The 27,060-nt window shown below is 49.5% G+C and overlaps 1 long non-coding RNA gene across 2 annotated transcripts in view; it reads left to right on the forward strand.

The window, feature by feature from the left end:
- The first annotated feature begins 4,050 nt into the window (after positions 1-4,050).
- LOC140426056 (uncharacterized) overlaps positions 4,051-27,060 on the forward strand; it is a 106,442-nt gene continuing 83,432 nt past the window's right edge. Inside the window, exons 1-2 of one of the 2 annotated variants that reach the window (XR_011948118.1) lie at positions 4,051-4,079; positions 20,117-20,285. This is a non-coding gene — a long non-coding RNA (uncharacterized lncRNA). Of the gene's footprint in view, positions 4,080-14,246; positions 14,367-20,116; positions 20,286-27,060 lie in introns of those variants that run through there. The other variant, XR_011948115.1, reaches the window with a different exon arrangement.

Here is a 27,060-nt window from a genome sequence, read left to right on the forward strand (position 1 = left end):
CACATTGACAGCCACTTAGAGAGGATTGTCTCATTATATATGCATAAGTCATTATCCCATGAGTGCCCCCCCCAACCTGCAGACACCTGGGGCGTCATTCTCCGACCCCCCGCCGGGGATTGGGCGGGGGCGGGAATCGGGCCGCACCGGTTGGCGGGACCCCCCGCTCAATTCTCCGGCCTGGATGGGACGAAGTTCCGCCCAGAAATTGCCTGTCCCGCCAGGCGTAAATCAAAGCTGGTATTTTCCGGCGGGACCAGGCGGCGTGGGCAGGCTCCGGGGTCCTGGGGGGGGGCGCGGGGCGATCTGACCCCAGGGGGGTGCCCCCACGGTGGCCTGGCCTGCAATCGGGGCCCACCGATCCGCGGGCGGGCCTGTGCCGTGGGGGCACTCTTTCCCTTCTGCCGCCGCCACGGCCTCCACCATGGCGGAGGCGGAAGAGACTCTTCCCACTGCGCATGCGCGGGAAACTGTCGGCGGCCGCTGCCGCTCCCGCGCATGCGCCGCATTTCCGCGCCAGCTGGCGGGGCACCAAACGCCATTTCCGCCAGCTGGCGTGGCGGAAATCCCTCCGGCGCCGGCCTAGCCCCTCAATGTTGGGGCTCGGCCCCCAAAGATGCGGAGCATTCCGCACCTCTGGGCAGGCGCGATGCCCATCTGATTGGCGCCGTTTTTGGCGCCAGTCGGTGGACATCGCGCGTTGGGGGAGAATTTTGCCCCTAACCTTAATTTGTACAAATAATGGGCGAGATTCTCCGACCCCCCCGCCGGGTCGGAGAATCGCCGGGGGCTGGCGTGAATCCTGCCCCGCCGGTTGCCGAAGTCTCCGGCACCGGAGATTCGGCGGGGGCGGGAATCCCGCCGCGCCGGTTTCCGGGCCGCCCCGCGCGATTCTCCGGCCCGGATGGGCCGAAGTCCCGCCGCTAAAATGCCTGTCCCGCCGGCGTAGATTGAACCACCTACCTTACCGACGGGACAAGGTGGCGCGGGCGGGCTCCGGGGTCCTGGGGGGGGCGCGGGGCGGTCTGGTCCCAGGGGGTGCTTCCACGGTGGCCTGGCCTGCGATCAGGGCCCTCCGATCCGCGGGCGGGCCTGTGCCATGGGGGCACTTTTTCCCTTCCGCCTCCACCACGGTCTCCACCATGGCGGAGGCAGAAGAGACTCCCTCCACTGCGTATGCGCGGGAATGCCGTCAGCGGCCGCTGACGCTCTCGCGCATGCGCCGCCCGGAGATGTCATTTCCGCGCGAGCTGGTGGGGCACCAAAGGCCTTTTCCGCCAGCTGGCGGGGCGGAAATTCGTCCGGCGCCGACCTAGCCCCTTAAGGTTGGGGCTCGGCCCCCAAAGATGCGGAGCATTCCTCACCTTTGGGGCGGCGCGATGCCCGACTGATTTGCGCCGTTTTGGGCGCCAGTCGGCGGACATCGCACCGTTTCCGGAGAATTTCACCCAATACCCTTCTCTTCCTCCCTCTGTGAACAGCTTCTCCTTCTGTTGCGTCTGCACCATTACCAGTATGCTACAGCCAAGAGAAACTGCAACTATATCCCCCCTTGCTTTGCAGCAGGTTTTCTGTTTAGAGTACATTTTGTTTCATGTCACTCTGACTGAAAAGGCATCTGTTGCCTCCCTCGACAAGAAGAACACACAATACTTCCAGAAGTCTGCGGCAGTAAAAGAAAGTCAAAGCACCTCACCTGAAAGTTGAATAGTGATCACATTAAATAGCATCTGGGGGAGTCCCTCGTTTTGTTTAACGCATGTTCACCTATGTGGGTTTATGGACGGGTGTTAACAACCCGCAAAGGTGGGTCACACCAGGACTAAGACGATCAAGAAAGCCGCCTGAGTGACCATCAAAAAGTATTACACCCACTTTGGCAATGACTTCCACACCAACAAGAGGGGATTGCCATCAACCCCAGCAAGAAACTTTGCAACAGAATTGCAGGGTGTGGTACCCTCAATAACAATGCTTAGAGAGTAAACAGTAAAGAAAGCTTTAATAAACTAAGAACTAGACTAGTGCCGAGACGTGTGCTAACTGCTGCACTGCCCACAAGGTGGCCCCTTATATACGGCTCCCAGATGGGCGGAGCCGGAGGCGGAGTTCCCCAGGGTTCCAAGCCCGGTCTTAAAGGGGACATCACCTTACATGATGACAAGGGTACAGTGTTACAGTAACCGTTCATCAGATAGGGTATGTGACAGACTTCATTCAGCATATTCAGCATGGGCCTGTCAGATGCATTTCCATCAAGTGGCAGGAAGAGCGGGAGAGGAGAAATAACTATGTCCCAGAGATTCCCGCTCTGGATCAGGAGATGATTGAGGTGGACCCAGATACCAAGGAGATGCTGAAGCTGTTGGATTTTGGCAGCTTGTCCAATCTGCAAGTCACACAGCCTTCAGTACGAAAGGCCTTCAGATCTCCAAGAAACAAAAATGATTTGTACTATAATGTTCTATCATTAAAAAATGACAAAAGCACAAAAGAAACAACCTGCAAGTTCCACAGGTTCAATGCATCTGCACCATGGCAAGGCTGGATATTAGGGCACAATTTAGATCTTAAATGCCCAAAGGGAATTTAATTCAGCAGAAAGTAATTGATTCTACCTGAAGCTAAATGAAAGTTGTAAGATATTTATTTTTTAATTCTTGGCTTCCCTTCAGCTGCCTTGCTCACCTTTTGTCCAGGCTTTCTCTTCCCTACCTTTTACAGTTGGGCTCCCAATTACACCTAGAGGCTGGAACTTCGCAGGGAGCCCTGTAAGTCTGACCCTGGTAAACCTTTTACAGGGTTCTAGGCACGGGCTGGATGCCAGTTCTGCTGCACTGAATTGGCACCACTGTTTGGCCCTAGAGGAAAGCCACCCCTATTAATTATTTTCTTTAGAATCCAGGCAATAGATAACATGTCATGAATAGTTCAAGTGATTGATTTACTCTTGCCTGGGGGCCTTTCTGAAGTTCACTCCCTGCTTTGAAATCTCATTTGTTATGTTATTAAAGTTTTCAGGTTAAAATGTTGTTGTAATAGTAGAGAAAGAAATTTAAACAAATGTGTTAATATGTTACAGTGCAAACAATGCACAATACAATTTGGAAGCATCAGAGTTTCATGGGTACCTCCATATCTCAGGGTGACGGTTAAATAGCTCAGGAATTGTTACAACCCTACTGGAGGCCACTGGTCTGTACCATTATGCTCCCGTGGTTCACCTGTGTATGATCTTCCCAGATGAGGCTGCGGGCCTACATCCTTAACCAAGGGTGCCCTGGGACATAAATACCCAGGCCCGAGTGTGGGTCGGGGTGCGGGAGATCCTTCGGCGAGTACAGTGTGCAGTGAGTAAATGAAATAAAACCTTTTTGTTCCTAACCACCATCGCTTCCTCTTGGTCACTTGCCTGGATCTTACCGGAATGTTCAAAATTCCACAAGCCGAAAAGTCAAAAAGGAATGAAAGTGTGCAAAAAAACTCTCGGATCCTGATAAATATAGTAGGTGTGCAAATCCATCTGATGAGCTAAATGCGATACCTTGGTTTAGAGTCTCTTCTGCTAACATCAGATTTGGCACAAATTGAAGGAAGTAGTTGCAGTAAAACGTGTTATTAGAGACTGCTGCCTCAAATATCCACCACCACAAAATAATCACACTTGCGATCTCTGCGTAAAAGAAAAGCCAACTCCCTTTAAATCCTATCTGTAGCTTATGCGCCACTTCAAATGGTAAAAGGGTGTAGCTAAATGTTCCACTCCATTCCTTTCTATTTCCTTTCCGAATAATTACTGCCACTATATTAATGGTGGTAAGAGTTGCTGCAAGGTATTATTGAGGTGAATACGGGTGCTGAGAGAGGAAGAGTAGACTTAAGTAAGGAGATGAGTGAAGCTGTCTGTGTGGTAGAGGACGTGTCGTGTCGCGGGGGTTTTAACTTACTTTGACCACCTAGTGAGATCATTAAGCATCTCTCTCACTGCCACCTCCTTCCAGACAGCCTGTATCATTCCCTTATGGGGCCTCTTGCCCTCCGCTGGGCCAGCAGCACCTCCAGCAGAAGCATCAGAGAAGGTATGGGCTCTTTCAAAGGCTGTCATCCCTAAAGTTGCTGTACAAAGCATTTTGCCTGAAAGTGGTGTTGACCTCAGTTGACTGCAGCCTTTTAAATCCTGCACCAGAAATTGTTTTTTTCTCTCCATCACAGCCATGGTAATTTGATATGGTGGCCCGTAAACTACTCTGCGTGGCTAATGAGAGAAGCATGAGGAGACTGTGGCGGATGAGCAGATTTTACATCAGTGGATAATAAGATTACCCAGGAGCAAACCAGTGAGTGGGAGAAGAAACTAGCTTCTTGCTTGTGTTGTAGAATGGTGGCATTTGCAAGTGGCCCTATAACATGTAATTCCCCTGCTGCAGAACCTGCCCCACTCATATTGCAACAGCAGTGAATCAGTTGCACAATAACGTAAGTATGTAGTTAGTGGTTCCGGGTGCTGCTGATCAGCACTTTGCTCCTGGAGTTCTGGGCATAAGGCACCACCTGCGGTTTTTGGAACATAAAGTGAGCCTCAGTGTTTCTGATGGCAACATTATCATATTAACACCTAACAATCTCGGGAATAATGAGAAGGTGCGACACAGTCTGGCCACCATCACATTGCTGTTTGCGGGAACGTGCTGTGCACAAATTGGTTACTGTGTTTTTCCACAATACAACACTTCAAAAGTACAGTGGGGTACAGTGATCATTATCTCATTATCTTCAACTGACTATGGAAAAGGGCAAAGAATATCCAGAGTAAGAAAGATTAACTGGGGGAAAGCCAACTTCAATGAGATAATAAGTAGACCTGGGACAAATAAATTTGAAGAAATTCATGCACAGTCAAGGAATACACCCTTGGGACTTCCGGTGGCGGCTCTGAAGGAGTAGGTCGCACATTTGGTGGCTCCCGCTCGGTTCGGAACTTTGGACCTTTTCCCCCGACTTTTTGTCGGATCTGAAGTGGAAAATTGATGTTGGATACAACTGTGATGAGGAATCCTACATCAGTGCATGGAGAAGCGGACCAGGAGTGCTCGCAAAGGAAAAAGTAGGCGAACGGAGAAGGCTTGGGCTGAGGCTGCAATGGGAGAAAGCATGGCGGACGACCGGAGTTCTGGCTTGACGACCCAGCGGTCGATGGAGCAGTTGATGCAGTTGATACAGGAGGGCTTCGCCAAGCAGAAACAGGACTGTTTGGACCCGATTAAGGAGTCGATTGCGCGACTGGAACTCAGACTGGATGCTCAAGATGGGGCGATCCAGAAAGTGGAGAAGGTGCTGACTGAGTAGGAGGAGCACCAAGCTGCAGTGGAGTTGGAGGTGGGAATTTGGAGACCAACAGAAAAGGCTCCAGGCGAAGGTGGAGGATCTGGAGAACAGGTCCTGCCGGCAGAACCTGAGAATTGTGGGTCTCCCGGAGGGATCCGAAGGAATGGAAGCAGGGGTATACATAGCGGGTATGTTCGAGAAGTCACTGGGGGAGGGGACGTTCTCCCGACCCTTGGAGGTGGACAGGGAGCACAGAGCGCTAGCGAGGAAGCCGCGTATAGGTGACCCCCCCGAGAGCAATGGTGGTGAGATTCCATAGGTACCTGGACAAGGAGTGCATTCTACGGTGGGCCAGGCAGACACGGAGATGCAAATGGGAGAACAGTGTCCTGCATATATATCAGAATCTGAGCGCGGACGTGGCCAGGAGAAGAGCAGGGTTCAACCAGATAAAATCAACCCTTTTTAAGTTTGGATTACTGTACCCGGCCCGTCTTTGGGTTACGGACGAAGAGCAACATTTCTATTTCGAGTCGCCCGATGAAGCGATGGACTTGGCGAGAAGGAAAGGGCTGGTATTGGACTGAGGTGTTTGGACTGAACTTTGCTGCAGTGCTCATGGTTTTTTTTGGCTGTCTTCTCTTCAGTTATTTTTTTTTAAAAAAGAAACATTTTTGTCTTTGGATGTTACTTGTAAAACCTTTTATATTGAGTTGGGGCCTGCGGATGAGCTGCTTGAGTTCAAATTTGCATTTGCACTGATGGGGGATGGAGGTGTGAATGTTAGATGTTAGATGTTTGATGTTAGATGTTTGATCTTTTTGATTTTCTTTGTGTGTTTCTTTTGGGCAATTGGGTTGGGATTGTTTACGTTTGCATATGTGTCCGAGCAGGGGGGATGGGGGGGGGGGGAAGGGAGCACTAGGTGGGAAAATGTCTGGCGCCATGGGCGGGGGCCACCAAGATAGCTGGGCGGGCTAGCTCACGGAAGCGCAGTGGGGGGTAACCAGATGGTATGCTTGTTGGAGGGGCTATGTGTACAGTGCTGTTACTGGGGGGGAAGGGAGGGGGGGGAAATGTTCTGCTGACGGGGGAGGGGCTTTTGCTGTGGGACAATAGGGAGGTCGGGGACGGAGGCTGCCGGGGGACAGGCCTGCGTGGGGCGCGAGCTGGAGACTGGCCCAAGAAAGGTGATGGCTGATCGGCGGAGGGGATGGGGGGCGAGAAGCCCCCCCAACCAGGCTGATAACATGGAATGTAAGAGGGCTTAATGGGCCGGTTAAGAGGGCACACGTGTTCGCGCATTTGAGGGGACTGAAGGCAGACGTGGCAATGCTGCAGGAGACGCACCTTAGAGTAACTGACCAGGTCAGACTAAGGAAGGGATGGGTCGGACAGGTTTTCCACTCGGGCTGGACTCTAAGACTAGAGGGGTCGGGGTACTAGTTTGGGTGCGTTGGGAACCGCCCCTCTGCCGTTCCCGCCGGCATGCTACTCCACCAGCCCCGTGGTGGCCGTAGCCCTGAGAGTCTGGGGCAATGGAGGAGACATGTGGGAGCAGAGGGAGCATCGGTCTGGTCTCCAATTTGAGTAATAAGCCAGTGTCATTCAAACCGGGAAGAATAGTTGTGGACATGGAGGGGGGGGGAGGGGGGGGAGGCGGTACATAATGGTCAGTGGAAATCTGGAGGGGCTGCCAGTGGTAATCGTGAATAAGGCGTTGCAGGAATTCTACAGCAGGCTGTATGAGTCGGAACCCCCCGCTGGGCCAGAGGGGATGAGGCAATTCTTAGGGGGGCTGAATTTCCCGAAGGTTGATGAAGACTTGGTAGAAGGGCTGGGGCCCTGATTGGGTTGGAAGAGATAACAGAAGGGCTGAAGGCCATGCAGTCGGGTAAAGCCCTGGGACCGATGGGTACTCCGTGGAGTTTTACAAAAGGTTCTCTGTGCTGGGGTCACTGTTGATGAGGACATTTAATAAGACAAGGGAGAGAGGGGTCTCCCACCGTCGATGTTACAGGCCACTATCTCATTGATCCCTTGTGGCTCTGGGTCACTGTCCGTGTGGAGTTTGCACATTCCCCCCGTGTCTGTGTGGGTTTCGCCCCCACAACCCAAAGATGTGCAGGCTAGGTGGATTGGTCATGCTAAATTGCCTCCTTAATTGGAAAAAAATGAATTGTGTACACTAAATGTATTTAAAAAAAGAAAAAATGATGCCAACGGATGGTAGCGACATAGAGGTAGTGGTCACAATGGACGCAAAGAAAACATTTGACCGGGTGGAATGGGAATATCTGTGGGAGGTACTGGGGTGGTTTGGATTTGGACGGGGCTTCATTGACTGGGTCAGGCTGCTGTATCAGGCGCCCGTGGCAAGTGTTCGGACGAACAGGCAATTTTAGGCTGCAGTGGGGGACGAGGCAGGGATGCCCCCTCTCTCCGCTGTTGTTCGCACTGGCCACAGAACCGCTGGCAATTGCGTTGAGAGCCTCAAAGGGCTGGAAGGGACTGGTCCGGGGTGGGGGGGGGGGGGGGGGGCTGTTGAACACAGAGTCTCGCTATACGCGGACGATGTGCTCTCATATGTGTCGGACCGATCGGAAGGGGTGGAAGAAATTATGGGGATTCTGGGGGATTTTGGCCGGATTTCGATTTATAAATTGAACATGGGGAAAAGCGCGATGTTCGCGATTCAGGCAAGTAAGCAGGAGAGGCGATTGCAGGAGCTGCCGTTTAGAGTGGTATGGGGAAGCTTTCGGTACCTAGGCATCCCGGTGAGGCTGGAATGGGAACGGCTGCACAAGCTAAATTTGGCCCGACTAGTAGACCAAATGAAAGAGGATTTTCGGAGTTAGGACGTGCTCCCGCTGTCACTGCCGGGGAGGGTACAGACTGGGAAAATGATGGTTCTCCCGAGATTCCTGTTTGTGTTTCAGTGTCTCCCTGGGCAAAATTCTCCGGAAACGGCGTGATGTCCGCCGACTGGCGCAAATCAGACGGGCATCGCGCCGCCCCAAAGGTGCGGAATGCTCCGCACCTTTGGGGGCCGAGCCCCAACCTTGAGGGGCTAGGTCGGCGGCGGACAAATTTCCGTCCCGCCTGGTGGCGGAAAAGGCCTTTGGTGCCCCGCCAGCTGGCGCGGAAATTACATCTCCAAGCGGCGCATGCGCGGGAGCGCAGTGGAGGGAGTCTCTTCTGCCTCCGCCATGGTGGAGACCGTGGTGGAGGCGGAAGGGAAAGAGTGCCCCCACGGCACAGGCCCGCCCGCGGATCGGTGGGCCCCGATCGCGGGCCAGGCCACCGTGGGGGCACCCCCCGGGGCCAGATCGCCCTGCGCCCCCCCCAGGACCCCGGAGCCCGCCCATGCCGCCTTGTCCCGCCGGTAAGGTAGGTGGTTAAATTTACGCCGGCGGGACAGGCATTTTAGCGGCGGGACTTTGGACCATCCGGGCCGGAGAATCGAGCGGGGGGGCCCGCCAACCGGCGCGGCACGATTCCCGCCCCCGCTGAATCTCCGGTGCCGGAGACTTCGGCAACCGGCGGGGGCGGGATTCACACCAGCCCCCGGCGATTCTCCGACCCGGCTGGGGGTCGGAGTATCTCGCCCCACATCTTTATTTCTCGGTCCTTTTTCAAACGGGTCAACAAGGTGATATCGGGCTTTGTATGGGCGGGTAAGACCCCGCGAGTTAAAAAGGGGATGCTGGAGCGCAGCTGGGGGGAGGGCGGGCTGGCACTCCCGAACTTTAGTAATTATTACTGGGCGGCGAATAGCGCCATGATTAGGAAGTGGATGGTTGGGAGGGGGGGAGTCGGTGTGGGAGTGAGTGGAGGCACCATCTTGTAAGGGCACTAGTTTGGGGGCATTGGTAACCGCTTCTCTGCCGTTCCCGCCGGCATGCTACTCCACCAGCCCCATGGTGGCTGTAGCCATGAGAGTCTGGGGCAATGGAGGAGACATGTGGGAGCAGAGGGAGCATCGGTCTGGTCTCCAATTTGCAACAATCACCTGTTTGCCCCGGGGAGGCTAGATGGAGGGTTCCGGAGATGGCAGAGAACTGGGATCGAGAGGATAGAACATAGAACATAGACCATTACAGCGCAGTACAGGCCCTTCGGCCCTCGATGTTGCGCCGACCTGTGAAACCACTCTAAAGCACATCTACACTATTCCCTTATCGTCCATATGTCTATCCAATGACCATTTGAATGCCCTTGGTGTTGGCGAGTCCACTACTGTTGCAGGCAGGGCATTCCACACCCCTACCACTCTCTGAGTAAAGAAACTACCTCTGACATCTGTCCTAAATCTATCTCCCCTCAATTTAAAGCTATGTCCCCTCGTGCCAGACATCACCATCCGAGGAAAAAGGCTCTCACTGTCCACCCTATCCAATCCTCTGATCATCTTGTATGCCTCAATTAAGTCACCTCTTAACCTTCTTCTCTCTAACGAAAACAGCCTCAGGTCCCTCAGCCTTTCCTCATAAGATCATCCCTCCATACCAGGCAACATTCTGGTAAATCTCCTCTGCACCCTTTCCAATGCTTCCACATCCTCCCTATAATGCGGCGACCAGAATTGCATCCAATACTCCAAATGCGGCCGCACCAGAGGTTTGTACATCTGCAACATGACCTCATGGCTCCGAAACTCAATCCCTCTACCAATAAAAGCTAACACACCGTATGCCTTCTTAACAACCCTCTCAACCTGGGTGGCAACTTTCAGGGATCTATGTACATGGACACCGAGATCTCTCTGCTCATCCACACTGCCAAGAATCTTACCATTAGCCCAGTACTCTGTCTTCCTGTTATTCCTTCCAAAATGAATCACCTCACACTTTTCTGCATTAAACTCCATTTGCCACCTCTCAGTCCAGTGCTGCAGCTTATCTATGTCCCTCTGTAACTTGTAACATCCTTCCGCACTGTCCACAACTCCACCGACTTTAGTGTCATCTGCAAATTTACTCACCCATCCTTCTACGCCCTCCTCCAGGTCATTTATAAAAATGACAAACAGCAGTGGCCCCAAAACATATCCTTGTGGTACAGCACTAGTAACTGGACTCCAGTCTGAACATTTCCCATCAACCACCACCCTTTGTCTTCTTCCAGCTAGCCAATTGCTGATCCAAACTGATAAATCATCCTGAATCCCATGCCTCCGTATTTTCTGCAGTAGCCTACCGTGGGGAACCTTATCAAACGCTTTACTGAAATCCATATACACCACATCAACTGCTTTACCCTCATCCACCTGTTTGGTCACCTTCTCAAAGAACTCAATAAGGTTTGTGAGGCACGACCTACCCTTCACAAAATCGTGTTGACTATCTCTAATCAAATTAATCCTTTCCGGATGATTATACATCCTATCTCTTATAAACCTTTCCAAGATTTTGCCCACAACAGAAATAAGGCTCACTGGTCTATAGTTACCGGGGTTGTCTCTACTCCCCTTCTTGAACAAGGGGACAACATTTGCTATCCTCCAGTCTTCTGGCACTATTCCTGTCGACAAAGATGACTTAAAGATCAAAGCCAAAGGCTCAGCAATCTCCTCCCTAGCTTCCCAGAGAATCCTAGGATAATTCCCATCCGGTCCAGGTGACTTATCTATTTTCACACTTTCCAAAATTGCTAACACCTCCTCCTTATGAACCTCAAGCCCTTCTAGTCCAGTAGCCTGAATCTCAGTATTCTCCTCGACAACATTGTCTTTTTTCTGTGTGAATACTGACAAAAAATATTCATTTAGCACCTCTCCTACCTCCTCGGACTCCAAGCACAACTTCCCACTACTGTCCTTGACTGGCCCTACTCTTACCCTAGTCATTCGTTTATTCCTGACATATCTATCGAAAGCTTTAGGGTTATCCTTGATCCTACCTGCCAAAGACTTCTCATGTCCCCTCCTGGCTCTTCTTAGCTCTCTCTTTAGGTCCTTCCTAGCTAACTTGTAACTCTCGAGCGCCCTAACTAAACCTTCATGTCTCATCTTTACATCAGCCTCCTTCTTCCTTTTGACAAGTGTTTCGGCTACTTTAGTAAACCACGGTTCCCTTGCTCAACCACTTCCTCCCTGCCTGACAGGTACATACTTATCAAGGACACGCAGTAGCTGTTCCTTGAACAAGCTCCACATTTCCATTGTGCCCATCCCCTGCAGTTTTCCTCTCCATCCGATGCATCCTAAGTCTTGCCTCATCGCATCATAATTGCCTTTCCCCCAGATATAACTCTTGCCCTGCGGTATATACCTATCCCTTTCCATCACTAAAGTAAACTGAATCGAATTGTGGTCACTATCACCAAAGTGCTCACCTACCTCCAAATCTAACACCTGTTGTGGTTCATTACTCAGTACCAAATCCAATATGGCCTTGTCTCTCATTGGCCTATCTACATATTGTGTCAGGAAACCCTCCTGCACACATTGGACAAAAACAGACCCATCTAAAGTACTCGAACTATAGCGTTTCCAGTCAATATTTGGAAAGTTAAAGTCCCCCATGACAACTACCCTGTTGCTTTCACTCCTATCCAGAATCATCTTTGCAATCCTTTCCTCTACATCTCTGGAACCTTTCGGAGGCCTAAAGAAAACCCCTAACAGGGTGACCTCTCCTTTCCTGTTTCTAACCTCAGCCCATACTACCTGAGTAGACGAGTCCTCACCGACTGTCCTTTCTGCCACCGTAATACTGTCCCTGACTAACAATGCCACCCCTCCCCCTCTTTTACCACCTTCCCTGAGCTTACTGAAATATCTAAACCCCGGCACCTGCAACAACCATTCCTGTCCCTGCTCTATCCATGTCTCTGAAATGGTCACAACATCGAAGTCCCAGGTACCAACCCATGCCGCAAGTTCACCCACCTTATTCTGGATGCTCCTGGCATTGAAGAAGACACAATTTAAACCACCTTCCTGCCTGCCGGTACACTCCTGCAACTTTGAAACCTTACTCATGACTTCACTACTCTCAACCTCCTGTATACTGGAGCTACAATTCATGTTCCCAAGCCCCTGCTGAACTCGTTTAAACCCTCCCGATATGTTTATAGAAGGGAGCTTTCCCAGCTTGAGGGAACTGGAGGGGAAATTTGAATTGACGGGAGGGAATGAATTTAGGTACCTGCAGGCGCGAGACTTCCTACGCAGGCAGGTCTCAATCTTCCCGCTCCTACCACCAAGGGGGATACAGGATGGGGTAGTTTCCAGAGTGTGGGTGGGAGAAGGGAGGGTTTCGGACATTTATAAGGAGCTTATGGGGCCAGAGGAAACACAAACCGAGGAGCTGAGACACAAATGTGGAGAGGTGTTAGGAGGAGAGTTTGAGAATGGTCTCTGGGCGGATGCGTTGAGTAGAGTCAACGTGTCCACAACAAGTGCCAGGCTCATCCTGATACAGTTCAAGGTCATTCACCGAGCTCACATGACAATGGCCCGGATGAACAGGTTCTTTGTGGTGGAAGACAGGTGCGCAAGGTATGCGGGAGGACCAGCGAACCATGTTCACATGTTCTGGGCATGCCCGAAGCTTAGGAGATTATAGCAGTGGTTTGCGGATGTCATGTCCAAAGTATTGAAAACAAGGGTGGCGCCGAGTCCAGAGGTGGCGATTTTCGGGCTGTCAGAAGATCCGGGATTCCAGGAGGAGAAAGAGGCTGACGTTCTGGCCTTTGCCTCCCTGGTAACCCGGAGACGGATATTATTAGCTTGGAGGGACTCAAAGCCCCCAAAGGCGGAGGCCTGGCTAACTGACATGGCTAGCTTTCTCTGTCTGGAGAAAATCAAGTTTGCCTTGAGAGGGTCAATGTTAGGGTTCGCCCGGAGGTGGCAGCCGTTTGTCAACTTCTTTCGGGAAAATTAACCGTCAGCGGAAGGGGGGTGGAGGTAGTGGGGGCTGTGGGGGTAGTTTAGTGTAGAGTAGGAGGCTAGTAAAGGTGGGACCTGTGAGGGAGGAAGACGGCTTTTGCACTATGTTTATAATTGTATTTACTCTGTTTCTTCTGTTACTGTTATAATACCATAAATACCTCAATAAAATGTTTATTTAAAAAAAAGGTGTACATCCTTGAAAGGAAAAGGTAGGGCAAACAAATCCACAGCATCCTGGATGAAAAAGGTGATAGCAATTGAGATAAAGAAGAAAAAGTGTGCTTATCGCAAGAATCATCCTCCAACTCCTCTACTTGTAGCTCTCCTTTGTGTCTGCAGCTCTCCTTTCTCTGTACCAGCCACATGCCTAATTTTTTAGCTTCCTTCCTGTTGGTATTACTTCCAGGTAAAGGATCATCAGGTCACATGGACCAGTTTTTTTTATTCACCAAGGAAATTGCAATTGGTCCATTGTACAATTGATGCAATCTCATAAAATTCCCTTTCAAATATTCTTAAAAACAATTACAGATTCCACAGACTATTTAGGGAAAGTACATAGTTTTGTTAGTGTATCTCTTCAAAATACTTTGTAAGAGTCCTTCCTGTTTATTCCCTGATTTGCACGCTATTTTATTTTGCCGTGGTTATTTTTGATCCATAGCTGATTAATGGATGTGTATCTTTAAGGCAAGTAGCAGAATTCAGAAGTTACAAGAAGGAGCACTCTGCTAATTTCTGCTGGTTTGAACAGGAGCTGCAGACTTGTCGACACCAGAGAGAGAGATGGGTTGGGACTCAGTTTGATTGATTGGCTGGTGGCCAATGAATTGGCACAAGAGGCCGTACTCTGCCTGGTAACAGGTGTGATGTGGAGATGCCGGCGTTGGACTGGGGTGTGCACAGTAACAGGTGGTGATTGGATCCTATCCCAGTGGAATGATTTTCAGAGTCCCAAGGAGTTTCAGTTTTGATCCTGGCAGCACAGAGATGAGGTCCTGCTACTCTCTCTTTGTTTTCTCCAGAGAAGCTGTGAGTGCTGTATTTCTGAGCTGGCAGAGAACATGGATGAATGTATCTACAGGAAAACTATTAAAGGCTGCAAACAAAGACCAGAACCTGCTATCTCTCTCCAGAAAGACCTGTGAGTGCAGTATTTCTGAAACTACAGAGACCTGAATGAACCTACAATAAAACCATAATAATAATAAATAATAAAAACCTTTATTGCCACAAGTAGGCTCATATTAACCTGCAGTGAAGAGTCCCACAGAGCCGAGGTCCCAGGTTCGATCCCGGCTCTGGGTCACTGTCCGTGTGGAGTTAGCAAATTCTCCCCTTGTTTGCGTGGGTTTCGCCCCACAACCCAAAGATGTGTAAGGATTGAACACGCTAAATTGCCCCTTAATTGGAAATTTGAATTGGGTACTCTAAATTTATAAAAAAAAGAACAATGCAACAAAGTTACTGTGAAAATCCCCTAGTCGCCGCACTCATTGGTTAATTCACTTGTGTTTTGATTCCGGGTCTAGTGGGACTGGAATTGACTGGGCACTAGCACAGGGTGTTGTAACAATTTCATTAAAATTGTTTGAGTACACAGAGGGAGAATTCCGAATAGCCAATTCACCTAACAGAACGTCTTTTGGTACTTGTGGGAGGAAACCGTAGCAAACCCACGCAAACGTGCAGACTCCACACAGACTGTGACCCACCGTGGAATTGAATCTGGGACCCTGGCACTGTGAAGCAACAGTGATAACCACTGTGCTACCATGCAGCCATGAACCTGTGAAGACTGTGAACTGAAAACAAGGTTTGAAGAGAAGTGAGATGCTTGGAAACCACCGTCTGACTCTTTTCCCTTTTACTTATGATGTTTTACCCCTTTCTTCCCCTCTGCTTGTCTATCTTGTGTGTGCGGGTAGAGGGTATGGGACAAGTTAAAGTGGAGTATTAGGAGGAGCGGCATATGGCACAATGATTAGCACTGCAGCCTACAGCGCTGAGGAACTGGGTTTGAATCCCAGCCCTGGGTCACTGTCCATGTGGCGTTTGCACATTCTCCCCGTGTCTGTGTTGGTTTCACCCCCACAACCCAAAGATGTGCAGGGTATGTGGATTGGCCACGCTAAATTGCTCCTTAATTGGAAAAAATAATTGGGTACTCTAAATTTATTTTTTTAAAGTGGAGTATTAGGAATTAAATAATAATTAACCAGTTGCATTTGCTGCTGTTCTTGTTACAACGTAATTATGTTTACATTTACAAACCTGGCGACTGTAATTATTGGGCAACCAAGGGCCAAAGACCTCGGGTATTTTTCTAAGAATCATTGGTTAATTCACTTGTGTTTTGACTGCAGGTCTAGTGGGACTGAAATTGACCGGGCACTAACACAGGTGTAACAATTTCATTAAAATTATTTCATGGGACTTTCTAGTCGTTGGCTAGACCAGCATTTTTATTGCCGATTCCTAGTTACCCTTGTGAAGGTGATGGGGTGCCGCCTTCTTGAACCACTGTCGTCCAATAGGTACACCCACTGTGCTGCTTGGATGGTGAAGGGGACTTCCAGGATTTTGACGTAGCGACAGTGAAGAAACTATTTCCAAATCGAAGGGCGGTAGTGCAGTGGTTAGCACTGTTGCCTCACGGTGCCAAGGGCCTGGGCTCAATCCCGGCCCCAAGTCACTGTCTGTGTGGAGTTTACACGTTCTTCCCGTGTCTGTGTGGATCTCACCCCCACAACCCAAAAAGATGGGCAGGGTAGGTGAATTGGCCACGCTAAGTTTCCCTTCATGGAAAAAAAAGAATTGGGTAATCTAAATTTCAGGAAAAAAATGTTTTCACTGTTTCCAAGTCGGAATGTAGCTTGGAGAGAAACTTGCAAGTGATGGTGTTCCCATGCACCTGCTGCCCTTGTCCTTCTCGGTGGAAGAGGTCACGCAGTTAGAAGATGCTTTGGTGAGTTGCTGCAGTGCACCTTGTAGGTGGAACTGCTGCTCCTGTGTATCAGCAATGCAGGAAATGGATGCTTCTGGTGGTGGATGGGACCGCAGTCAAGTGAGCTGCTTTGTCCTGGATGTTGTTGAGCTGTCTGAGTGTTGATGGAGCTGCACCCATCTCGGCAATTGGAAAATCTTTCATCACATTCCTGACTTGTGCCTTGTAGATGGTGGTCAGGCTATGGGGGCAGGGTGGTGGGGAGCGGGGATGGCTAGGAGGTGAGATACTCACCACAGAATTTCCAGACTGTGACCTACTTGTGAGGCCACTGTATTGATATGTCTGATCGTGTTCAGTTTCTGGTCAATGGTAACCCTCAGGATGTTGATAGTGAGGGATCTAGCGATGGTAATGTGAATCATAGGATCATAGAATTTACAGTGCAGGAGGTCATTCAGCCCATCGAGTCTGCACTGGCCCTTGGAAAGAGCACCCTATTTAAGCCCACATCTCCACCCATCCCCGCAACCCAGTAACCCCACCTGACACTAAGGGCAATTAAGCATGGCCAATCCACCTAACCGGCACATCTTTGGACTGTGGGAGGAAACCGGAGCACCCGGAGGAAACCCATGCAGACACGGGGGGAACGTGCAGACTTCGCACAGACAGTGACCCAAGCCGGGAATCGAACCTGGGACCCTGGAGCTGTGAAGCAACGATGCTAACCACTGTGCTACCGTGTCACCGGAAAATGGTTGGCTTCTCTCTTGCTGAAAATGGTCATTGTTTGGCACTTGCGTGGTGAGAATATTACTTGCCACTTACCAGCCCAGGTCTGAATGTTGTCGAGGTCTTGCTGCATTTGGGTATGGACTGGTTCAGTATTTGAAGAATCGTAAATGGTGCTGAACATTGTGCAATCAATCGTGAACATTCCCACTTCAGACCTTATGAGGAAAGGAAGGTGAAGCAGCTGAAGATGGGCAAGAACACTGCCCTGAGGAACTCCTGCAGTGACGTCCATACACCATGTTACTCATTTGTGTGATAGGCAGAATTACTTTTTGGCTTGACGGTAGCATCCTGTTTGTGGTGAACATCACTTGTGTTGCTCCCGCATTATAGCTGTCCTGAAACTGAGATATTGACCTCCAGTGACTGCAACCATCTTCCTTTGGACTAGGTATGACTCCAACAAGTGGAGACTTTTTCCCTGATTCCCATTGACTCCAATTTTGCTAGGGTTCCTTGATGCCACACTTGGTCAAATGTGGCCTTGATGTCAAGGACAGTCACTCTCACCTCACCTCTTGATTTTGGCTCTTTTGTCCATGTTTGGACTAGGGCTGCAATGAGGACGGGAATACAAACTGAGCGTCAGTGAGCAGGTTATTGCTGAGTAAGTGTCGCTTGATAAAACTGTTGATGACATCTTCCGGCACTTTGCTGATCACAGAGAGTAGGCTGATGGGATGGTACTTGGCCATTTGTCCTGTTTGGATTTGTCCTGTTTCTTGTGTAAAGGACATATTTGGGCAATTTTCCACATTGCAAGGTAGACACCAGTGTTGTTAGCTATGCTGGAAAGGCTTGGCTAATAGTACAGCTAGTTCTGGAGCTCAATTCTTCATTACTATTGCTGGAATGTTGGCAAGACCCTTATATCCAGTGCCTTCAGCTGTTTTCTCATCTCCCGTTAAGTGAATCGAATTGGCTGAAGGCTGACATCTATGATGCTGGGGAGGCCGAGATGGGTCATTCACTCAGCACTTTGGGGCAGCACGGTAGCATTGTGGATAGCACAATTGCTTCACAGCTCCAGGGTCCCAGGTTCGATTCCAGCTTGGGTCACTGTCTGTGCGGAGTCTGCACATCCTCCCCGTGTGTGCGTGGGTTTCCTCCGGGTGCTCCGGTTTCCTCCCACAGTCCAAAGGTGTGCAGGTTAGGTGGATTGGCCATGATAAATTGCCCTTAGTGTCCAAAATTGCCCTTAGTGTTGGGTGGGGTTGCTGGGTTATGGGGATAGGGTGGAGGTGTTGACCTTGGGTAGGGTGCTCTTTCCAAGAGCCGGTGCAGACTCGATGGGCCGAATGGCCTCCTCCTGCACAGTAAATTCTATGATACTATGATACTTCTGACTGAAGGTGTATCATACTGAAGGTGGTCGCAAAGGCTTCAGCCTTGCCTTTTGCAGACATGTGCTGGGCTTCACTATCATTGAGGCTGGGGAACCTCCTCCTTCAGTTAGTTGCTTAATTGTCCATCACCATTCATGACTGGATGGGGCAGGACTGCAGAGCTTGGATTCAATCCGTTGGTTGTGGAATTGCTTAGATCTGTCTCCCACTTGCTACTTTCACTGTTTGGCATGCAAGTAGTCCTGTATTGTAACTTCACCAGGGAGATACCTCATTTTTAGGTATGCTGCTCTTGGTATTCCCTCCTGAAATCTTGATTGAACCAATGTGGATTCCACTGTTCAATGGTAATGAAGAGTGGGGGACATGCCGGGCCATGAGGTTACAGATAGTGATTGTATACAATTCTGCTGCTGCTGATGGCCCATAGCACTTCATAGCACCAGTTTTGAGTTGCCAGATCTGTTTGAAATCCATCTCATTTAGCCCAGTAATAGTGCCACACAACATGATGCAGGGTATCCTCAATGTAAGGCAGGATGTTGTCTCCACAAGGACTTTGCAGTGGTCACTACCAGCAATACTGTCATGGACAAATGGATCTGCGACAGGTAGATTGGTGTGGATGAAGTCAACTATCTTTTTCCCTCTTGTTGGTTTCCTCACCACCTAGCCGCAGACCCAGTCTCGCAGCTAAGTCCTTTAGGACTCAGCCAGCTCAGTCAGTAGCGATATAGAATTTGCAGTGCAGAGGGAGGCCATTCAGCCCATCGAGTCTGCACGCAGACACGGGGAGAGCGTGCAGACTCCGCATAGACAGTGACCCAGTGACCCAAGCCGGGAATCGAACCTGGGACCCTGGAGCTGTGAAGCAACAGTGCTAACTACTGTGCTACCATACTGCCCGCTACTGAGCCATTCTTGATGATGGACATAAAGGTTCCCCCACCCTCAGTGCTTCCTCCAAGTGGTGTTCCACGTGGAGGACTACAGATCCATCATCTGGGGGTCGGATGTGGGGAGCGGGTGGTGGAGGAGGAGGGGTGTGGTAATCAGCAGAAGGTTTCCTTGCCCATGTTTGACTTGATGCCATGAGACCGCGTGGGTCCAGAGTTGACGTTTAAAAACTCCCAGGGAAACTCCCTCCCGACTGTATACCACTGTGCCGCCGACACCTGTGCTGGGCCTATCCTGTCAGTCGTACAGAACACATCCAATGATGGTGTGAGTACAGAAATGTCAGGCTGTTGCTGGACAATTCTGTGGGACAGCTCTTGACACAAGCCCCCAGATGTTAGTCAGGAGGATTTTGAAGGATTGGTTTTCCACTGTCATTTCCAGTACCTTGGTCATCCATGCAGGCTCTCTCTTTTTGGAGGCATTGTAATGGCTTTGATGGAACTGAGTGGCTTGCTGAGGCATTTCGGAGAGCAGATAAGAATTTGGAATCACATGTAGGCCAGGCCTAGTCAGGAGAACAGATTTCCTTCCCTTAAGGGGCATTAGTGAACCAGATGGGCTTTTATGCCACTTGACAATGTTTGGGCAAGGTTTTGCAGCCCTTCCCGCCAGCAGGATCTTCCAGTCCCGCTAAAGGCCGGTTCCTGGCAGCGGGACAGGCGAGCCATGAAAACATCAAGACCGTAGATCAATGGTGAGCCTCCTCCGCCGCTGGAAAACACACTGCAAGGTGGGCTGCAAAATGGACAGTATGGGTTTGTGGTCATTATTACGAAGAAAAGCTTTTTAAAAAAAAATTCCAACTTAATTAACCAAATTTAAATTCCATCTATTGTCATGTAGCTCTCATGGGATTCGAACCCACTTCTAAAGAGCATGAACCAAGGCCTCGGGATTATTGGTTATGATGACATTACCACTACGCCACCACCACCTCTCCCTACCCCTGGATTCCCTGTGAAACATAACTTCAGCTCCAACCTGCGACTTACTTGAAGAGATTGAAAGTTCTGTAAGTAACAACAGTTCTAAATATTGCTTAAAGCAACATTTTGCAGAGCAGCTAAATGAGAACATTCTTGGAGTGATGGATTTATCAGGAAGATAGATGAAACATGACAGGGCTCGGTGGTTTACTGAAAAATAAACCAACCAGTTGCACTAGGGGCTCCATAACTCACAAAGAGAAAAGAGAAGTAAGTGAAGCTGGCCTGACTCACTCGCCGTTTATTTTTCTGTAAACCCGAGTCCTGTAATGTATCTTGTTTATATTTCACGTTGGCTGATTTTATGAGTTTTTTTGAGTTACTTTTTTTCAAGGTTCCGACAGCATAGCAGCTTTATTCGATCAGATTTATCTCTGAAGACAGTCATGCAGCAGAGTGGAATACTTGTGTGGCAGCTCCTCAATTCAGTGTAGAAGTAGCCTGCCTGCTATAAACACCAGCGAGGCAAAGCAATAGGAAAAATGATCACACTGTGGGATTACTACCTTTCAAGAAATACATGTAAATAATTAAAAAGTTAAATATATGCAACTGAGACAAATTATTGTCTTTAATCACATGGACCCTGGTTGACGGGAGTCGACCAGTTTCACAGAATTTACAGTGCAGAAGGAGGCCATTCGGCCCATTGACTGCACCAGCCCTTGGAAAGAGCACCCTACTCAAGTCCACACCTCCACCCTATCCCCATAACCCCACCTAACCTTTTTGGACACTAAGGGCAATTTAGCATGGCCAATCTACCTAACCCACACATCTTTGGACTGTGGGAGGAAACCAGAGCACCCGGAGGAAACCCACGCAGACACGGGGAGAACGTGCGGTCTCCGCATTGACAGTGACCCAAGCCGGGAATTGAACCTGGGATCCTGGAGCTGTGAAGCAACTGTGCTAACCACTGTGCTACAGTTTGTTCTCTCTCCTGCCATGAATCTAGTTGTAAAAGGAATTAAGTTGCTATTTTGCATACATTTGATGCCTTTGTGACTAACCTTTGATGCCAGGGGGCTGGGCGTTCACTCATGGGGTGGGTGTGGAGGTGGGGATTGTTTTTGTGTTTCAAACCTGCCCCCGGGGGAAACAGTGACTTGTGATCTTCCCCAGGGCGACTAATTAATGGCCAGGGTGCAGGTTTAGTCCAGTTAAGGATGGGGGTAGACTCACAAAGCTAAATGCCCAATCAGAGACTCTCCAGCTTGAGAGAAGCAGCAGGAGAAGTTGAGAAAAAAGATTATTTACAGTGGATAAGGAGGCCAATCCGCCCATCAAGTCTGCACCAGTCTTGGAAAGAGCACACAAGCCCACACCTCCACCCTATCCCTGTAACCCCACTGTCATGATATTCAGATAAACATCATGGTGCAAACATACATACACACTGATGGACAGATCAACGGACCAATCAATACACACACAACATCACAGCCAATCACAGGCAAGAGCATACACACTATAAAACGGGGAACACGACACTTCCCGCTGATTCCAGCAGGAGACAGCTCAGGGCACAGAGCTCACAGCAAGCCACTCAGACATTCACCATGTGCTGAGTGCTTCTCCAAGATAGTGTTAGGGCTAGGTCCACAGGTTAGAGGGTAATGAACGAATCACAGTAACCAGTTTACAGATGTTGTTATTGTTAGTAATAAAACTGAGTTGTACCATCCGCAACCGTGTTGGTTCGTCTATGTAGCAAAGCACCCAACACGACACCCACTTAACCTTTTTGGACACTAACAGCAATTTAGCATGGCCAATCTGCCTAACCTGCACATCTTTGGACTTCTAATAATCTTTTAATAATCTTTGTTGTCACAAATAGGCTTACATTCAAGATGGAGGTGGCCCCTCAGATTTTTGTGAATGTTTAATTGAAAAATAAAATTTGCAGATAGGCCACCATTGGTAGTTGGGGCAGGTGTGTGTGTGTGTGTTTGTTGCGGGATGGGGAGGGATATGTATAGTGTGTGCATGGGCCCTCTTTGAGTCAGTCTGTGGCTGCTTCAGAAGGGCTGGGAGGGTCTTCAGGCCTGACTGGAGTAATAGTTGCTCAGTCTGTCGCCAGGAGGCTACTTCCTGGGACCTAATCTGTGGGAACTTGGAGGCCGACTGGGAAATTCCAGTTGGTCTCCTTTGATTTGCCCCAGTGAAGCCCTTAATGAGCCTGATTAGTTGCCTATTCCATCCCACAGGTCGCCATACAGCCACCTGCCCTCCCCCGATGCTGCCTCTGTTAAAATGTCCTGAATACCAGTTAGCAGAGCTAGTGATAGTTCCATGTCTGACTCTGCTCCAGGCCAAAACCCAGCTCCAAGTATTTTACCAACCTATCCGGGTGGATAGCTGGTTCTGAAAATTCCCAGCAGTTGAAAGATGATTTTCTGACTTCACTGACTGCGCTTGCCAGAAATGTGGGCAACGGCAGAGTAAGATTTTCCAACCATTTAAATAAATAATGCCCGCACGGTGTGGGCTTGAATTTCCGACAGGCAATTGGCAGCAGAATCTCATTCCCGAAATTATCTCTCCAGCATTCCCAGAAAATCAGGAAATTAAATCCCGCCTCAAACAAAATCTTACCAGAATCTGAGGAAATCTGGGAAGGTTTACACAGAAAAGTCTGAAATTACCTCATTTCCAGCTGGCAAGTCAGACTGATTTTTCGCATTTGTCATCCAACCTCCTTGGCCTTGTGATAAAATGGTGAATCGACCCGCTGATGCCTTGTTGCATAATTCAGTGTACTAGCAGTTAGACTGTCTAAAGTGAGGGCTTCACTGATGTTTCGTCAAGTTTAACTATTGAGGAATGCTCTCGGGTACATCCCACATTGATCACCTATTTGTGCTGCACCAGTTGACCTGAGCTGGACAAGAAGTTAAGGCATAAGACCATAAGACACAGGAGCAGAATTGGGCCATTCGGCCCATTAATCATGGCTGATATGTTTCTCATCCTCATTCTCCTGCCTTCTCCCCATATCCCCTGATCCTCTTACTAATCAAAGAACAAAGAACAAAGAACAAAGAAATGTACAGCACAGGAACAGGCCCTTCGGCCCTCCAAGCCCGTGCCGACCACGCTGCCCGACTAAACTACAATCTTCTACACTTCCTGGGTCCGTATCCTTCTATTCCCATCCTATTCATATATTTGTCAAGATGCCCCTTAAATGTCCCTATCGTCCCTGCTTCCACTACCTCCTCCGGTAGCGAGTTCCAGGCACCCACTACCCTCTGCGTAAAAAACTTGCCTCGTACATCTACTCTAAACCTTGCCCCTCTCACCTTAAACCTATGCCCCCTAGTAATTGACCCCTCTACCCTGGGGAAAAGCCTCTGACTATCCACTCTGTCTATGCCCCTCATAATTTTGTATACCTCTATCAGGTCGCCCCTCAACCTCCTTCGTTCCAGTGAGAACAAACCGAGTTTATTCAATCGCTCCTCATAGCTAATGCCCTCCATACCAGGCGACATTCTGGTAAATCTCTTCTGCACCCTCTCTAAAGCCTCCACAGCCTTCTGGTAGTGTGGCGACCAGAATTGAACACAATACTCCAAGTGTGGCCTAACTAAGGTTCTATACAGCTGCAACATGACTTGCCAATTCTTATACTCAATGCCCCGGCCAATGAAGGCAAGCATGCCGTATGCCTTCTTGACTACCTTCTCCACCTGTGTTGCCCCTTTCAATGACCTGTGGACCTGTACTCCTAGATCGCTTTGACTTTCAATACTCTTGAGGGTTCTACCATTCACTGTATATTCCCTACCTGCATTAGACCTTCCACAATGCATTACCTCACATTTGTCCGGATTAAACTCCATCTGCCATCTCTCCGCCCAAGTCTCCAGACAATCTAAATCCTGCTGTATCCTCCGACAGTCCTCCTCGCTATCCGCAATTCCACCAACCTTTGTGTCGTCTGCAAACTTACTAATCAGACCAGTTACATTTTCCTCCAAATCATTTATATATACTACAAAGAGCAAAGGTCCCAGCACTGATCCCTGTGGAACACCACTGGTCACAGCCCTCCAATTAGAAAAGCATCCCTCCATTGCTACTCTCTGCCTTCTATGGCCTAGCCAGTTCTGTATCCACCTTGCCAGCTCACCCCTGATCCCGTGTGACTTCACCTTTTGTACTAGTCTACCATGAGGGACCTTGTCAAAGGCCTTACTGAAGTCCATATAGACAACATCTACTGCCCTACCTGCATCAATCATCTTAGTGACCTCCTCGAAAAACTCTATCAAGTTAGTGAGACACGACCTCCCCTTCACAAAACCGTGCTGCCTCTCACTAATACGTCCATTTGCTTCCAAATGGGAGTAGATCCTGTCTCGAAGAATTCTCTCCAGTAATTTCCCTACCACTGAAGTAAGGCTCACCGGCCTGTAGTTCCCGGGATTATCCTTGCTACCCTTCTTAAACAGAGGAACAACATTGGCTATTCTCCAGTCCTCCGGGACATCCCCTGAAGACAGCGAGGATCCAAAGATTTCTGTCAAGGCCTCAGCAATTTCCTCTCCAGCCTCCTTCAGTATTCTGGGGTAGATCCCATCAGGCCCTGGGGACTTATCTACCTTAATATTTTTTAAGACACCCAACACCTCGTCTTTTTGGATCACAATGTGACCCAGGCTATCTGCACACCGTTCTCCAGACTCAACATCTACCAATTCCTTCTCTTTGGCGAATACTGATGCAAAGTATTCATTTAGTACCTCGCCCATTTCCTCTGGCTCCACACATAGATTCCCTTGCCTATACTTCAGTGGGCCAACCCTTTCCCTGGCTACCCTCTTGCTTTTTATGTACGTGTAAAAATCCTTGGGATTTTCCTTAACCCTATTTGCCAATGACTTTTTGTGACCCCTTCTAGCCCTCCTGACTCCTTGCTTAAGTTCCTTCCTACTTTACTTATATTCCACGCAGGCTTCGTCTGTTCCCAGCCTTTTAGCCCTGACAAGTGCCTCCTTTTTCTTTTTGACGAGGCCTACAATATCACTCGTCATCCAAGGTTCCCGAAAATTGCCGTATTTATCTTTCTTCCTCACAGGAACATGCCGGTCCTGTATTCCTTTCAACAGCCACTTGAAAGCCTCCCACATGTCAGATGTTGATTTGCCCTCAAACATCCGCCCCCAATCTATGTTCTTCAGTTCCCACCTAATATTGTTATAATTAGCCTTCCCCCAATTTAGCACATTCATCCTCGGACCACTCTTATCCTTGTCCATCCGGACTTTAAAACTTACTGAATTGTGGTCACTGTTACCGAAATGCTCCCCTACTGAAACAACTACCACCTGGCCGGGCTCATTCCCCAATACCAGGTCCAGTACCGCCCCTTCCCTAGTTGGACTGTCTACATATTGTTTTAAGAAGCCCTCCTGGATGCTCCTTACAAACTCCGCCCCGTCTAAGCCCCTGGCACTAAGTGAGTCCCAGTCAATATTGGGGAAGTTGAAGTCTCCCATCACCACAACCCTGTTGTTTTTACTCTTTTCCAAAATCTGTCTACCTATCTGCTTCTCTATCTCCCACTGGCTGTTGGGAGGCCTGTAGTATACCCCCAACATTGTGACTGCACCCTTCTTATTCCTGATCTCTACCCATATAGCCTCACTGCCCTCTGAGGTGTCCTCTCGCAGTACAGCTGTGATATTCTCCCGAACAAGTAGCGCAACTCCACCTCCCCTTTTACATCCCCCTCTATCCTGCCTGAAACATCTAAATCCTGGAACGTTTAGCTGCCAATCCTGCCCTTCCCTCAACCAGGTCTCTGTAATGGCAACAACATCATAGTTCCAAGTACTAATCCAAGCTCTAAGTTCATCTGCCTTACCCGTAATGCTCCTTGCATTAAAACATATGCACTTCAGGCCACCAGACCCGCTGTGTTCAGCAACTTCTCCCTGTCTGCTCTGCCTCAGAGCCACACTGTCCCTATTCCCTAGTTCTCCCTCAATGCTCTCACCTTCTGACCTATTGCTCCCGTGCCCACCCCCCTGCCATATTAGTTTAAACCCTCCCGTGTGACACTAGCAAACCTCGCGGCCAGGATATTTATGCCTCTCCGGTTTAGATGCAACCCGTCCTTCTTATACAGGTCACACCTGCCCCGGAAGAGCTCCCAGTGGTCCAGATCATGGAAACCCTCCCTCCTACACCAGCTGTTTAGCCATGTGTTTAGCTGCTCTATCTTCCTATTTCTAGCCTCACTGGCACGTGGCACAGGGAGTAATCCCGAGATTACAACCCTAGAGGTCCTGTCTTTTAACTTTCTGCCTAGCTCCCTGAACTCCTGCTGCAGGACCTCATGCCCCTTCCTGCCTATGTCGTTCGTACCAATATGTACAACAACCTCTGCCTGTTTGCCCTCCCCCTTCAGGATGCCCTCTACCCGTTCGGAGACATCCTGGACCCTGGCACCAGGGAGGCAACATACCATCCTGGAGTCTCTTTCACATCCACAGAAGCGCCTATCTGTGCCCCTGACTATAGAGTCCCCTATTACTATTACTCTTCTGCGCTTTGACCCTCCCTTCTGAACATCAGAGCCAGCCGTGGTGCCACTGCTCTGGCTGCTGTTGTTTTCCCCTGATAGGCTACCCCCCCTGACAGTATCCAAAGGGGTATATCTGTTCGAGAGGGGGACAACCACAGGGGATTCCTGCACTGACTGCCTGCCCTTTCTGGTGGTCACCCATTTCTCTGCCTGCACCTTGGGTGTGACCACATTTACATAACTGCGATCTATGACGCTTT

This window comes from Scyliorhinus torazame, chromosome 1 (assembly GCF_047496885.1).
Source record: "Scyliorhinus torazame isolate Kashiwa2021f chromosome 1, sScyTor2.1, whole genome shotgun sequence".
Classification (NCBI taxonomy): Eukaryota; Metazoa; Chordata; class Chondrichthyes; order Carcharhiniformes; family Scyliorhinidae; genus Scyliorhinus; species Scyliorhinus torazame.